Below are 17,104 nucleotides of genomic sequence, written 5' to 3'. Positions count from 1 at the left end.
TCTAAAATTTTTAAAAATAAAAATTAATCATTAAAATTTTCAAAATAAAAAAAGTTATTTTAGTCATTTTATTTTTTAAGTGTTATTTTATATTGTCAGTTAAAAACATTGTATATAGAGGATATGCGTATGTAATACGGACCAGCCTCTTGATTGTAAAAAAACATATAAATACACAAGGCTCAGTACACAAGATACCCTTAGGACTAAGTAATCTAGATTTAGAGTTTAGAGTTAAGGAGTGAGTTTTAGGCATGAGATCTAAAATTTTTAAAAATAAAAATTAATCATTAAAATTTTCAAAATAAAAAAAAGTTATTTTAGTCATTTTATTTTTTAAGTGTTATTTTTATGACAAAAACTTAAATAGAGCTATTTTAAAAAAATGCCCTAAAATAAATGTATATGTATTTTAAATACATCATAAATACTTTTAGATATATAAATACACATCACAAATAAAAAAGTTGAAATTTAAAGCAAAAAAATGTCATCTCGGCTTTGTCATTACTGAGAATCACTGAAAACAAGTTAAGATATCAATTAGAAGATATTTTTGAGTTCAGTGATAATTTCATCTTAAATTGAAAAAATTACCGATGATGAAATGTAAAATCGTGAAACAAACATATGGTTGTTGATGAAAATTTTACTTTCAATGATGTACCCAGGGTAAATACTTCATTATGAACTAAATTAGAATTTTCAGGTTTTCCTGTGTTATCTTTTTTTTTTTTTCACCTTCTTTCGTTGTTGCTATAACTTTGTCTAAAGATTAACTTTATCACTGTAGAGTCCAGACCATTTGGACAATTTTGATAGTTTTTGAAAAGTTTTTTAATAAGTTAGATAGTTTTAAATTTGGTTCTTGATTTTCAGGACTAATTAAAAACTGGAAGAAACAATTAATATTTAATTACAAGTTCACATCCCAGCATACAAACAAAACTGAAAGGCCATGTTGACTTTTACGTACATAATACCAAATACAATATGTTTCCATATGCATCATTTATGTTGAGATATTCTATTTCCGTTTCAGTTTAATTATGGTTTTGGAGTAAAATTTTTATTTTAAAATAAGTGTCCTTTAATAATTTAATGCAATTTTTTATTATATTCTATTTTTCTATTGGTTGAAATGTAATTAGGTATATTAGTAATTATGTTTATATTTTAGAAATATGTAAATTAAGCGTTTTCTTAGTTTGTGTGCTGAAACCTAAAACGACAATTAAAATGAGACGAATGGAATATAATTAAATATTTATCAAAATATAGTAAAATAGATTTGAAATATAATACATTTATAACAAATATTAATATATTTATCTGAAATTAACTACTCTTCAAAGGAATAATCTAAATGCTAAAATATATAAATTATGCAGTTAAATAAACAATAGTTACAAATAAATTAAAATTCATCAACTTAATGAATCGCAGCAAAATAATATTTAAATATTGTCAAATTTTTTTGTCTTTCACATTTTATAAACTTTTATTTTAAAATAATTTAAGCAATTTTTAAATATAAATTAAAAAAAAAACATAATCCGCGCGTAGCGCGGAAAATGGATCTAGTTAATTTAAAGAGGTTATATATTGTACTAGTAAGTCACCTCGACCACGATCAATTCACCAAAGCCTGAAACAGAAAAAATGTAAACTTCTACTACTATATTTGATCGTTCTTAAATTGATACATGCAATTAATATCATTATTATATCTTTTTTAATGCAGAGAGAGCATGGCAGATCAAACACGAATTCCTATCCAGAAACCAAATGTTGAGGTGATATTCTTCTTTGACTTTATTCTCTAGTGTTTTGACGTTTGTATTTTGTTTACAACACCTAAACTTTTTCTTCGTTGTTTGATTTTCATCTCCAATGTTGAGGTGGTTATCTCCTTTCATCTTTTTCTTTAATTTTTATTTTAAAAACCGTAGTTTTTTCTTCCTCATTGTTTGATTTTCATCTCAAGTATTCGATATTTTATTGTATTATACTAGCATGATTATTTTTATGGTCATTTACGATTTTTAGGTGATTCTCTTATTTGACACGTTTTTTTCAAAAGTAATGGAGCTAGTATCTTTATTAATTTTTCTGTATCACTTTGTTTTAAAAATTAATTTAAACTAAATAAATAGTGACTTTTTAAAAATAAATATTAGCCATGTTTCTGTTTTTTTTGTAGGAACTAATTATTTGTTACAACCAGAATCTCCTTAAAGTAATTGTGTTGTTGCTTGAGAGTGAAGGTTTGGATCCATACTGTGACAGAGTACTAATGAGAATTGACCGAGGTCGAGGATGGCACCATACAATGCAACTGATAAATGGCCACGATGAAGAATGCTACGAAACTCTACGAATGCATCAAAACACTTTTCGACTATGATGTGATAGGTTGAGGAATGATTATGGACTACGATAATTTCGAGAGTGTGGTCTAGAAGAGGCTGTTGCAATGTTTCTTGAAACTGTTGCGCATGATGAATTCCAACGAACAATCACAACACATTACCAACACAATCAAGAGACAGTGAATAGAAAGTTTCATGAAGTTTTGGATGCACTTGTTCGCATGTCTCAAGATATTATAAAGCCCGGAGAAAATGAATTTCGACAAGTATGCACCACACTCTCTTCTGATACAAGGTATTATCCTTTCTTCAGTGGTTTCATAGGAGCTCTTGATGGTACACAAGTGTCAGTCAGAGTTGGATCTGACAAAAAAGAAAAATATTGGAATTTACATAAGTAACATCCTATCATGAACGTGCTTGTGATATGTAACTTCAGAATGGAGTTTATATATACATATGTGGGGACACTGGGAAGAGCACATGATTCGAAGATATTGACATATTGTGCACAGAACGATGAATATTTTCCAACTCCTTCTAAAGAAAAATATTTTCTCCCTGATTCAAGATACCCTAATAGTAAGGGATATCTTGCTCCGTACCGTCGAGTTCGATATCATCCGCACCAATGGAGAAGGGGACAACCTACAAATGAGAATGAAATGTTTAACAAACGTCATTCTTCTTTGCGTTCTTTGATTGAGCGAACTTTCGGGGTGTGGAAAGGAAAGTTTACTATTATCAGAAATCCAGCGCAATATGATCTTCAGACATAATGTAAGATTGTCGTTGCGACAATGGCGTTGCATAACTTCATACGAAAATCAACAAGAAATGATGAAGATTTTCAAGAGTACGAACAAACAGAAAGTGAGATGTTTGAACTTTCGGATTCTGAAGATGATGATAATGATGTTGAAGCTCAAAGAACGAGTTATGTTCCTACAGGGGATGTATATATGGCGGGTATTAGAAACAAAATTGCAGAACAAATATGGAGGGGAAGAAGATAAATATTTTTATTCACGTTTTAGTTTAAATATAATTTTTAAACATTTGCTTTTCATATTTTATTATTTTTAATAATTTTTAATGCTAGTTCATATCTTGTAATATTTTATATTATAAATAAATAAGATTTATTATTTTATTTTAATAAAATTTAAAAATGCATTTTATTTTTCAGATCTTGTTTACAGCTCACAACTCACAGCTCACAGCTCACAGCTCACAACTCCCCGCTCCTGCTTCATCTGCTCCTCACTTCTCTGCTTTGCTTTGCCAATCAGGCACTAAAAGTGCACGGGTTCAAATTCAACTGTCAACAATATATTTTTTCATTTAACAAGAATTGTTTCTTTTATTTTGTTTGTTTCCGTCAAACATAATTTTTTTTGCATACCCAATCAATCTAGCCTATAATGCAATATGGGTCTGACTTACCTAAAATGACACTTTCTGAGTTTACTTTACTTTATAAGACATAATGTAACTTTGACACACTTTAACTTGGCAGCTGCCTTTTTTTTATGACAGAAATAAGAGTTGATTACTTTTTAAGACACATTTTGAATTTCTCTTACACTCATAGACACTTTTAACTTGTGACACATTTTTTTGTGGGATCCACTGAATTTTTGGACAACTATACTCTTAAGGAAAAGACAATATTAGTTTTTTTATTACTTTTCTTATTGTACTTCATGATTTCATTTGCTTTTATCTTAAAATCTAAAATATATTAAATAAAAATAATTGTCATAATAAATTATATATAAAATTTTCTATCTTTTAAGATCCATTTTCATATATGTATGTGTTAACTTGTAAACAAAATTAATTGTGGACGTGGACTCCAAAGCGTGGATAATAGAGTTATACACTAGTTGTGGACATGGACACCTTAACACAGAGGTCATTGGCTTATACCTTTAAGAGGTTGTTCTTCGCTATAGTCTCCGGGAAGAAGAAACCCAGATAACCATGTTTCTACCGTTACTCCCACCATCATCGGCACCACCGTTACCCCCACCATCACCGGCACCACCGACACCATCACCAGGATCGAGTTTTGGTTCTAACTCGTTAAAGGTCTCATCTTTCGATCCGATACATCGATCTGTTGGAGACTTCCTCGTTACCACATCCAATCCAATGCAACTAGCTCTCGATCTCCGATAAGACAGATCGATCAGTGATGTCTTATCCATTAGAGCTCGATCAGAGTTGTCTTATCAGAGATCGAAAGCTAGTTGTGTTGGATTGGATGTGGTCACATGGTAAATCTTCAGCATCCAAAAATGAATTTTCTAGCGAGTTGGAACCGCTTGATCGTGTTGGTGGCCTCGGCGGTGCCCGTGACGGCGACGGTGGGAGTAACAGGTGAAACGTGGTTATGTGGGGTTTTCCTTTCCGGAGACAATGGCGATGAATAAGCTCTTAAAGGTATAGCCAGCGACCTCCTTGTTAAGATGTCCATGTCCACAACTAGTATATAACTCTACTATCCATGCTTTGGTGTCCACGTCCACACTTAATTTTGTTTACATATTTATATATATATATATAAATAGATCTTAAAAGATAGATAATTTTATGTATAATTTATTATGACAATTATTTTTATTTAATATATTTTAGAATTTGAGATAAAAGTAAATGAAAACATTAAATGGAATAAGAAGAGGAAAGAGATTCATGTGATGAGAAGAAAACAACTTTTATATTAAAAACATAAAGACAATTAAAAAAAAGAATAAAATTTAGGGTCATAAGAGTCTTTTTGACATGAGAAAGTGTGTCTAAAGCACTAAGTATCTTATAGAGTAATTGGAAAGTGAGAAAGTGTCCCTAGGTGTAAAAAACTCTAGAAATAACCTTGCTTTTGGTAAGAAGAATAATGTTTGTTTTAAAGATGCAAACGTAAAGAAACTCCGTTTCATTGTAGTTACAATTAATGATAAGTCATAAGCAAAAAGTTAGATATATGGATTTACGTGAACTGATCGTGTACGTTGGATCATTTTGATGAAAGTAGATCAACGGCTGAAAAAAAACATGTCTTATGGAGTGTAATTAATGAGTTGCAAAGGTTGAGAAAGTTGGTGAAGAATTAAAAGTTTTCGTCAGAGCTTGTTATCTTGAAAGCTATAGTGAAAGAGATGGTGAACAGTGGAAAGCGATGAAGATTGAACATATATTTATACTCTCCACACAAAAGCTCTGTTTTCTAACAATACCATGTTTTTTAATATTCTTTTATTGTGAGTAACTTGTTTTTCCTCAACCTCTGTTTATACTTTCCACGATACATTCATCCATGAACTACCCAACATACTATCCACGAAAAATCCATCCACGAAAAATCCATCCACGATAAACTATTCACGAGACACCATCCACGACACACTATCCACGAGAAACTCATCCACGATACATTCATCTAGAAACCACCATCCACATATTACCCATCCATGAGCCTTATAGATGATAGGAAAGATTTCAGATATCCTTGAATCAGTACACATGCTCTCATGCATGGTTCGTAAGATCAGAAAGTCTAAGACATTGCGTACTTGAGCTTCCACTTGATTGTACAAAAATTTGAAATACAAACAGCCAATTGCATAGCTTCTCTATAAAAAATGTTAACACAACTCTCTTGTCCACAAAGTATCTTGTCCACAAATCTCTCTTCCACAACTTTGACGTCCACAATTCTCTCATCCACAATTCTCTTTATTATACGACTTGTGTTTATGTTTTTCGGATGTGTTTTGGTTCTGGTTTGAATACATCAGAAGTGGTAGAGCGTTCTGTAACGTGGAGTGTAGATCGAAGCAGATGGTCATGGATGAAGAAGAAAGCTTTAGAAGACACAATTGTTCGTTCATGGCTGTAAAGCAACGAAGCCTGACTCACCGGCCCTGATTTTTTGCGGTGGTCATCACCGTCACTGTCGGTTAACTTGTTTGATTCTCATATATATAAGTTTTAAATTTCAAATCATGATACAAGAAAGAAAGAATACGAAAACAAAAAAATTCATAAAGGTGAGGATTTAACACATTCCATTTTTACAATTTCTAGATCTAGAGCAAAAGAATTGAATTTAAAAAAAAAAAGAAGAAGGGAGTTGGTCTCGTTGTTTCCAGAAGAAGACTTGAAGTTAAAAAAAAATGAATTATTGAATGGTTCAGTTTCTAATCAGTTATTTCTAGTTATGAGATGTAACCAGGCTCACTTACATACTGGTTAAAGAGTTTATTGGTCAATTTAACATGGGAAAGTGTCTTCAATGTCCAATGTGTTTTTTAGCGTAATTGGAAATTTGATTTGTGTCTTTTAGAGTAAACTAGGATCAGCCCGGGCTACGCCCGGGATTTTTCATTTAAATTTTACTTTTATTATATATTTTATGTTTATTTAAATATATAGATATCATAATCTATTATATAAATATAAGTAGCTAGGCAATTATAAATTATTTTCAGTTATTTATTTTTTGTTTTACGAATTTGAAAATAATTAATATTTAAATTTCTGATATTTTTTATTCAAAATTATATATAAGGTGATGAGCAAAATGAAAAAGTTGATTAAATTTTAGCTACTTGTTTGATTGGTTGGATTGTAGAAATGTTTCATTTCACTTATGTTTTTATATAAATTTTGTATAATTATTCTCTTTGTAATTTAATTGACCCTTCTCTTTAAAACTACAATCCTTTTAAAATATATTTTTTTCTTAAAAACCAGTTTAAAAATTATAATATTTTTCTACATTAAAAAAATTACAACTACATCACTAAAACCTAAGATCTACAAACTAAATTCTTACAACAAAATTTATGCACTTACAACCCAACTAATCGGACCCAAAATATTTGTTTATCTTACTTATATAATTTATAAGACTATATATTTTATTCACTTAAAATAATTAAGCAAATAATTTAATTAATTAAGTAATTAATTTGCAGAAGAGCCTAACATATTTTTCAATGTCTTTGGGTTATATGCTATTAGATTATTTTATTAATATATTGAAAAGTTTGCGTAATATCAGACAAATAAAGTGTAAAACAACTAGAATATAAACACAGAGGGGCACAGCTTTGAAGTTTTCTAATATTATTTATTTTAAGTTATTTTAATAGAAATTTTTAATGTGACAGTCTAATATTTATTCTAATAAATTTATAGAAGTTTAAGATATATTTTGATAGCATTTTTGAAAATAAAATGTTTAGCAAAGATATGTAAATATATTAATTGTGTTCAACTTGTGGATGTTTTAAAAAAAAATAGATATATCTATGTAAATATAGTAGTCTTTTCTTGTTTAATGGTCATAGCATTTTTGAAAATAAAATGTTTATCAAAGATATGTAAATATATTAATTGTGTTCAACTTGTGGATCTTTATTTAAAAAATAAAATTAATTATGTCTATATAAATATAGTAGCCTTTTCTTGTTTAATGGTTTTTTTTTCTTCCAAAGTATGCATTTGTGTGAGATAGAATAATTATGATCTAATCGTTTTTATCATAATTATTTACTTTTGATGAAAATAATTGTTAAATTAACAACTGACTAAAGCTTTATTGAATTCTAGTGCACTCCCGTGCTATGCACAGGTCAAATCGATTATATTTTAATTTATTTTATCATAATTTTAATTCATATAAATTTATAATTTTTTACACACATATATAAGATATAAAAAAATAAGCTGGAAACAGTTTACAGAATATCTGATGTTGTTTTAAAATAGATATTTTAGAAGGATTTTGTTTTAAAAATAGATACGATGATATATTTTTGTAAGCATTTTATGTTATCTAATTGAGATATGAACAACTCATAAAAACATTGTTAAGAGAAATTATATAGATTCATCAATTTTTATGTATTTGCCTTGCAAATAAATCTTTCATAAAATATACTTTTGTATTTTGGATAGAAATAATTTGAAAAACAATAAAATTATGATAAATTATGACAGAGAAAAAAATTATTAAAAATAATATCAATATTTTGATGCTCCGAAAAAAAAAACACGTGTGAGATATTTCACGTGAGTAAGTGGTTATTATGATTTTTAACTTACACATGAAGCCATTTGAAAATAACCCACTATTTTAAAATTAATAGATTATGAACTTAGATTTCTTAAGAAAAAAGAAAGCAATTTGACAATAACTGACACGATTTTAAGATTAAAGTGATGATTGTTTCATCAGATTTTAATTTTAGTTTTTGGTTTTTAGATTTTAGTTTTTAGATTATAGATTTTCGTTTTTGATTTTTAGGTTTTTGTTTTTGATTTTTAGTTTTTGGTTTTAGCTTTTGGTTTTTAGATTTTTATTTTGGTTTTTGGTTTTTCTGTATTTTTTAGTTTTTCAGAAAATAATTAATACATTAGTTTATAACAATACATCAAAATAGCAATAAAATATCTAGAATTTAACATTAAAATTTATAAAACTATTATAATTATTATTTTAAACTAAAATAAAGTAACATGTTTTTAATTATTGTTTTTATAAAAAAAAACTTATATTATACTAAAGTATAAATCATAAATATATATAAGTTACACAAAATTAAATATTTAAAAATTGGAAACTATTTAGAAAAAGTTCTTATATATATATTTTTTTTTAATTTTTAAAGCTATAGAAATATTATTTTCTGCATGTGTTGTTAGTTATTAAATCTTCATTGGATGAAAATGGTTTTAAAAACTAATAATAATAAAATATGTCAAATTATATTTTTACAATCATTTTTTCAAAATTTATAGTAATATAATAAACAAGAAATAAACATATGTAATATTTTATTAAAACATTATATTTGTTAAAATGAAATTAAAATATACTAACTTGTTTTTCAATTTGTAATTTTTTAAAGAAATAAATTTTACTAAAATTGTAAAATATTAATATATATATATATATAATAAAAGAAAAGTACGTAAGTAAGAAGTTTAACAAACATATGTATTTAACTAGTGTTGATATATTATATTTATATATTTTAAAAGGTAGTCGTGCATATTTAAAAAAAACCAACAAAACATGGATTTTGGTTTTTCATTGAAAACTTTGTTAAACATCTAAAATCTAGTTTCCCTATTTTATAGGAAAACTTTTTTGTTAAAATCATGATTGGCAATAAAATCAGTTTTAGTTTTCCTAAATTGTAGGGAATCACTTTTAAAAAAAATCTTGATTGGACAAAAAAGTAGTTTTTGAAAAACAAAAAACAAAAACCAATCTAAAATCTGCAAACAATCAACCTCTAAATATAAACATAGATTTCACCCACTAAGCACATTTATCTCACGTTTAACCCCTACGCACCTTTATCTCATGTGTTTGACTTGTCAATGATTCATCAAATATTGAGATGGTTGAGAAGAGTTGCAGGTTCTTGTCATCTTCTTTAACATTTTGTTCTCTCCATCTATAGAAAATATGTAGTAGAATATTTTAAAGTATAACTGAGAGAAACAGATTCAAAAATTGATATCTAGATTTATATTAATAAAACCCACATTGATTATGGTTGCACATGGATAAGATTGATAACGTACACTTTTATATTATTGTTGCAAGAAACATAAATTTGATAACAATGGAACACTTACTTCTTCTTCCTTTGATAACGTGATGCAGTTCTTCATTTTGATAATTTAACAACAAATTAAAACCAAAAAAAAATACTGAAGAGGCGCGGGTATAAATTTTGTTTGTCAGAGACGCAAAGTAAAAAAAATAGTAGAGTAGGTTTGCAATTTATATAAAAGATAAAAAAAACCGTCTCAAAATATGCAAGTTAATGTGGGTTTAGATTTTTGAGAAAAATAGGAAGAAAAGTAGTTGAAAATCTGAACTAGATAAAAGTAGGATGCAAAAAGAAATTCAATTTTTTCTTTTTTTTTTGGTTTTTTTTTAAGTTTTTCCACATGGCAGTCTCTGATTCGCCAGACGACTTGCACTTTAGTATATAAGAGATTCTATTTGTTCTTTTGTTTGTTTTTAAATACCTAAAGGAAAAGGTGGATGAGGAGTAACTCAAAACAGACATTGATATACGATCATCTGCATGAATTTCAATAATCATGTCGTTACTTTAGACTATTTCTACAACTTTGTGCGCTTGATTTATCCAGTGAGTGGTTGTTAGAAGTAGTCATATAGGCGTCCCTTGAGCAATCGTCTCTACTCTCTACTCGAGCCACCTGTTTCTTGCTCCGCTTAAGACTTGCTGGTCTCCTTATTGCTTCATAACTGATGTCATGGGATTAGCATGCTGCTGATAAGCTTCTAAACACCTGTAATCTCCGATCGAGCTTTGCAGACTTTAGAACCTTCGAAGATTGTGATGTGACCGTAATGAGAAGATGGAATTTTTTTTATTGCGGCATCCTGCACCGTGGAGAACCAAACGTACTTTGAATCTGCAAGAAGAACAATAAAGCTTTTCTATTGGTGGAGTGAGGCGAGTGAGTAGTGGCACCTAAGAGTCCATTGGGAGTTCGGGACGTTTCAGAGTGACCCACATTTGAACTCTTGTAATATCACCTTTTTGAATCAACTAAGAAAATAGAGAAGCATAGCAGGATCCAATCATTCAAACGTAGCTTTACAACCAAAGCTACCAGCTTTAAAAACAAAAAAAACGTTACCAGCTTGAATCAATGGATAGAGATTTAGAATTTGACATGTGGCAAAATTTTGCACAACAAAAATAAAAATAAAAATGTCGACAAAAAATTAGTTTTGATCTTAATTTCTGAAATTCTAAAAAAAAAACTAAAAGTCCCTAAATTTCCTCAGATATCACTCCCATGTTCAAAACTTGAAATCACGATTAAACTGATTAAAAACTGTTTTATTATTTATATAATTTTGATCTATTAGTTTTACTCTCTGTTAATCTCTTTTTCTCACGTTCATATTCTTTAGATCTTTGATGAAAGCAAAAAATCCATATAAGTTTATGATTAAAAGCTCCATCACTGGTCGTGGTTCGTTTGAATTTAGTTTGTTCTTATTCTAAATTATTAATCTTTTATTTTTTTGTTTCACATCTTTTAAGTTGTATGATTCAAAGCTTAACTCTTCAATAAAGAATGGGAGATGAAAGCTTTGTCAGCAACAAAGGTATCAATAAGACAATACGCATCTTCAGCTCTGTTATATGCAAAATGGGTATTCTACAAATCTGCTTCTGTGGTTTTACTTTTGAAAGTAAGTACCTAGCTTTTTCATCCATTTTAGCATTGCAAATAAAAATGTCACTGATACTATATTTTTTTTTCCTTTCGTTATTTTAGTTATTGGACTTAACTAATTCTCAATTTGCAGGTGATATAATTCAGAGGAGGGTAAGAGGCTTACTTTAAACCACACTTACAGAGCCCTAAAAACCTGAGAAGTACTAAGAAGAAAAAAATAATGTCAGGGATAATGAGGAAGCAACAAATAGGTCTAAGAGATTCGGGTGATAAAGGAAACGAAAAGAACCATGTCTATTATTTAGGAGAAGACCTAAAACTCGGCAGGTTAGTCTTCCATATTTTTTTGTGTGATTAAAATCTTATAAGAACGTGGTGAAATTTTTTTCTTTACTTTTGATTCAGCAAAGACTTTTGATTTTGTTATTTTTATATAGTGTTGTCAAATTTGTAGTTTCTCTCATAAAAAGTGCAGAAGCAAATAAAACATCACTGAAAAAGAGAAAATGTGGAATAATGACCAAAAAAATAGACGTGAGAAAAAAATTCTATATAAATTGCAAAAATAGGCTTGACATAAAATATATAAAATGCAAAAATAGATTTGACATAAAATACTTACAAACATATATCAGCACATCTATTTTAAAAACATCAGTAATTCTGTAAAACAGTTTCCAGACGATTTGCTTCAATATTATCCATGTTTATAAAATGTGTAAAAAAAAACACTAATTTATTTTAATTCAAAATTATGATAAAAATAATTAAAATAAATTTGATCCGTGCATTAGCAACTGCTGATATATTTAATTCAATATTATCTAGCTATGATCTCAATCTGGTTGTATATATTTAAAAACTGGTAACGTTTTTCAGTTTGTAACCACGTTTAACTGAGTGGGGGCATAAAGAAATAAAATTTAATAAGAATTTATTTTAATAATTTTACATAGTTCTTTTAAAAAGTATTTTAGTAAGGATAAAAAAAAAAAAAAAAAAAAAAAAAAAAAAAAATTTTAAAAACATAAACTAAATAGTTAACTAAAAGAATATTTAGTGTTCCAATAAAAATAATGAACCTCTAGAGAGTGGTATTTTACCCAAAGAAAAAAAAAACAGAGCATTTTTATCATAATACCATCCGTTAACTAGTTTATTGGAAATTCTGTTGTATGCGAAAAAACATAGCATCGTAAGGGTATAACATGATAATACAATTCACGTCGTTGGAAATGCGCAGTTATTAATAGAATAAACATAGGTACTGCTGAGTGCTATATATTTATTTTCAGGAAATGACTTCATAATAATAAAAGCCATTATTTAAAAAGTCTAAAACATGAAAGATTAGAAAAAGCCCATACGTTTTAATACATGCCCTGAGAAATGGGTCCAAATTTTATTGAAAACAGTTAAAAGAAGCCCAGAAAAGGCCCATGTAATCACTTTCCGCCTCCGCGTCCAGTCCCACGTTCTCCTCCGCGGTTGGCCGATTCGGTGGCTTGGTCAATGGCCATTTGAATCACTTCCTCAAGTAAGTCTAGAGCCATAGGATCTTCGTAGAGTTACTATATTTTAGTGTAAATTATAGAGGAAAAAATAGAGTATCTTTAGAGATGTTCTCAATATTTCATTTTTGACTGTGGAAAAAGATCGTCATGCTAGCTCATACTCTCTACTTTGCAATGGCGACTGTAGCAATCCTCTTTGCAAATATGAGAAAATAATTCTTTAAAGAAAATAATATATTTATTTATTTATTTGAAAAGATATTCTTTGTACTCTTAAATTTTCGTCGTTTTGTTTCGTCGCAAACCCACGTGCATCTCTCTACACAGAAACACGTGCATCTCTCTACACAGAACCAACAAATATAGCTTTTTGGTATTATTACGTATTCGACGGTCTTACGTCACTTTACTACATATTTGATCTCAAGAAACTGTACATATTAACACGTTATTATTCTTTCTTTTTTTTTTCTTTTGGTGCAAACGTTATTATTATTTTGGTAAAATATTGCCGTAATATTTTGTCAAATATAACAAAATTTTCAAACTCGACTGAACAATAATAAGTCTAGAAACACCTGGGTAAAATTTTTCATGACAGTTTAGAGAAGTAGACAAAAACGTCTATTAATACATGACATTTATTAATTAATAAATGTGATTTCACTTCTTCTTTATCATTCCCAAAATTAAATCTGAGGGAATTCACACAGAAAAAAACACAATTATACAAAGAAACACTAAATTGCATAAAATTAGAAGAAAAAAAAGGTTTTAAATATGGTTATCATATTAAAAAAAAAAGGAGAGTTTCATTTCTTGCATGTCACGTATACAGACATGATTACAAATTCATGTTATCTGCTTTAATCTTACCCGTTCATATAATCAACGATCAACATTTATTCTGCAAGGAGAGGCAACAGATTGTGCAAGATTTTGCTTAACCGCCCCTCTCACGCGTTTCACTGGTCGTTTACATGCACGCGCTCAAGGAGCTTATTTTAGACCTGGGCATTTTATCTGGATCCGACCCGAAACTGATTCGAAAAACCCAGTTCGGGTAGGAACCAGGAACCGACCCGATCAAATTACTCTATCGGATCTTGTTGCAGAAGACCCGCGGATCTTGGACCCGACTCGACCCAACCCGAAATCCGATGGGTACCCGAATTAATAATGTAAATTAAATAAAATGCTTCAAGAGGGAATTGAAGACAGGTTATTTGTCTAGAGAACATGGAAGGTCAACCACTAAAAGACAACAAATTGTCGTTGTATCTTACATGGTTTAATATATATACACATTTTAATATAATAAAAACACAAATTTTGAATAAACTTCGAATATTTTCGGATATATAAATATTTTCAGATATTTTTTTTTGTATTTTTAAGTCTTTTTTAGATCGAACCCGTCCCGAAACCGAATCGAATCCGAACCAATAAATTCTAATTACCCGACCCGGATCCGGCACGATCCGAACCGACCCGGACCAAAAATTTGAAATTACCCTATCGGGTCTTAAACTCTTAGACCCGAAAGACTCAGACCCGAAAGGACCTGATCCGAACCCGACCCGACGACCCGGATGCCCAGGCCCAGCGTATTTGATGTGTGGGCCCCATTATCAAAGAATTATTAAAAACTTTTGAAAGATCACATACAACAACAAACGTATCACGTATCACGTATGCATATGAAGTTATAAATTCTACTTATTTCTTACTTGCGTACCTTTTGTTTCTTGCATGAAACTCACACATTTTTGTTTAAAAAAAAAACATTTTAAAACATGCAGACAATAAAGAACTAATGTGGAACTTTGAGATTTTGCAAAACAATAAGTATAGGTTTCAACTTTCAAGGGTATAACTAATGACCCAAACTTCAAACCCAAAAAGATGTGAGGAGAGCTCTAACCAATGCTGGTTTCTGATAGAGACTGTTTCTGTAGCCAAAATGGTATTTCTAGCTATACATGATTTACACTACAGGTTTTCTTGAGTAAGTCGCATTGTATGTTATAGCATGGACCAGTTTATTCTGCTGGGTACCGATGTGTTCCAAGAGTTAAAGGACTGGAGAAAACTGACAACTGAAGTTATAAGTTCTTGGTGTCTTTACATTGTGCTCGATGTTTAGATTTAATAAATTGTGCTTCTCAATTTTTCTTTAGTATTCCCATAAACAACTAAAATGCATGCAATTTATAACACACAGTTATCCTAAGAAAGATTAAGCTGCACAGAATTTGTGTGTGTTTTAGAGGTTATTATCATTGCATTATATTGTCCCTAATTTAACTTTTCAGGTAAGACAAGCATTCTTGAACCACAGAATGAGAATTAGTAGTGCAAGATCTTAATCGCCATGCTACTCTTGTATTTGGCAGGCAGAAGCATTGATAAGCACCTCATTTGATCCTTTCATAGTTCGAAAAGTAGAAACGTGTATGTTGCAGTTCACAAAGTGTGGAAACATGTATACCGTATTTTCTTATAATACATGACCTAAGAAAATAAAGCAATCCGAGTTCAAATTCATGCATAGTTACATTCAAATGCAAAGGTGCAGCCAAAACAACTATAAGAAGCACTACTATGCACACCACAAGATAACAAGAAAGGCAATACGTATACGTACGGTTTTAAAAGACCATAATTAACGAAAAACAACGCGAAAGAGGGTGCGTGCTTGATACCAATACAAGAACACACGATTAAACTCTATAAAAGTGATAGGTTCCATATTGCCGAGATGAAGGGAAGATATCATATAAAACCAGCAATTAATAATAACATAAGTGTATTTAGTCTAACACACAAAACAAAATTAACAAAAATGCATTAGAGAGGTAGAAAGTAACGTCTAATTCAAGTCTCCAAGTACACGAGACTCTCACTCTGATCCATCAACATCACGTTAACGGTCGATTTATCAATACTAAACCAGTGGTCCGGTATTCCTTTTATTTCGATCTTTGTCATATCATTGCTTCCAAGGTCATAAGAGAGAATGTGAAAGGGAGAAAACATATCCTCTGGTATAAAGAAAACCTTGTTATCGTGAGTTGTACCTTTCATGTTGTATATAGTTTATGTTATTAATAACCAAATGTAGCTGCGAAGACTGCAAAACCATAGTTTTCCTTGACCAGCTGTTCTTGTTCCCAGCATCTTCCACAGCCCATAAATCAAGCATACCCTTTTCCCTAAGATTGGTTTGGTCAATGATAGTTACTTTGCCACCATACTCTATAAGACTCACATTCTTCATCCTTAGAAGCACTTCATCTCCGTCCCTACGAGGTACTTGGATCATTTTGAAGTCTCTGGATCTAATCTGGAAGCTCACAAGCACTAAATTATACCTACCAGTCCAACCCATGTAATATATAACCCCATCAATACACATTCCTCTTTTGGCCGGAATGTGAGGAAGAAAGTCTGGTGCAGTTGGAGACGCCTTTTTCCAGGAACCTTCTCTTCCAGCTTTTAGGACAAAGACCCGATGCTCTGACCTTATCTCTCCCAAATGTTTCACGTAGACACCAGTTGACCAGAGAACATTGTACTGGTCGATAACTGGGTCATATCCAAAATAGTAACCGTATGCGTCTTCTTCTGTTTGGGATTTGATGGGGGCAGATAAGGTGACAAGTTGTCGGGTGGCAGGGTTATAGATCCGCGGCTTGCTTATAAAGGAGTAGCACATGAAGCCACAAAGATTTTGTAAGACGTAAGCCCTGTTCGTCGCGAAGTGGCAGCGTCAGCGGCGAGCGATCAACATTTAAAGGGGAAAACAACAAAATTTAAAAAGAAATAAAGATAAAAGGGAAGAACTTTGTTGCCGCTGGATGAGAAAAGGAAGATGAACTGTGTCGCCGTTTTATTTAGTGTCAGCAACACCACCGAAATTGTTCAGTTAATTTAGTCGCTGCGTTTATTATCTATCCTCCG

At 30.3% G+C, this 17,104-nt stretch overlaps 1 protein-coding gene and 1 pseudogene across 4 annotated transcripts in view; both read right to left on the bottom strand.

Moving 5' to 3' along the window:
- The window catches only part of LOC103833097, a 1,138,500-nt gene that overhangs the window by 200,174 nt on the left and 921,222 nt on the right, over positions 1 to 17,104 (bottom strand). The window lies entirely within an intron of this gene.
- On the bottom strand, positions 8,690 to 16,893 carry LOC117127151 (annotated as a pseudogene).

Source organism: Brassica rapa, chromosome A08, assembly GCF_000309985.2.
Source record: "Brassica rapa cultivar Chiifu-401-42 chromosome A08, CAAS_Brap_v3.01, whole genome shotgun sequence".
NCBI classification, from domain to species: domain Eukaryota; kingdom Viridiplantae; phylum Streptophyta; class Magnoliopsida; order Brassicales; family Brassicaceae; genus Brassica; species Brassica rapa.
Note: the sequence above shows the minus strand (reverse complement) of the source record. Positions and strands in the feature narration are given on the sequence as shown.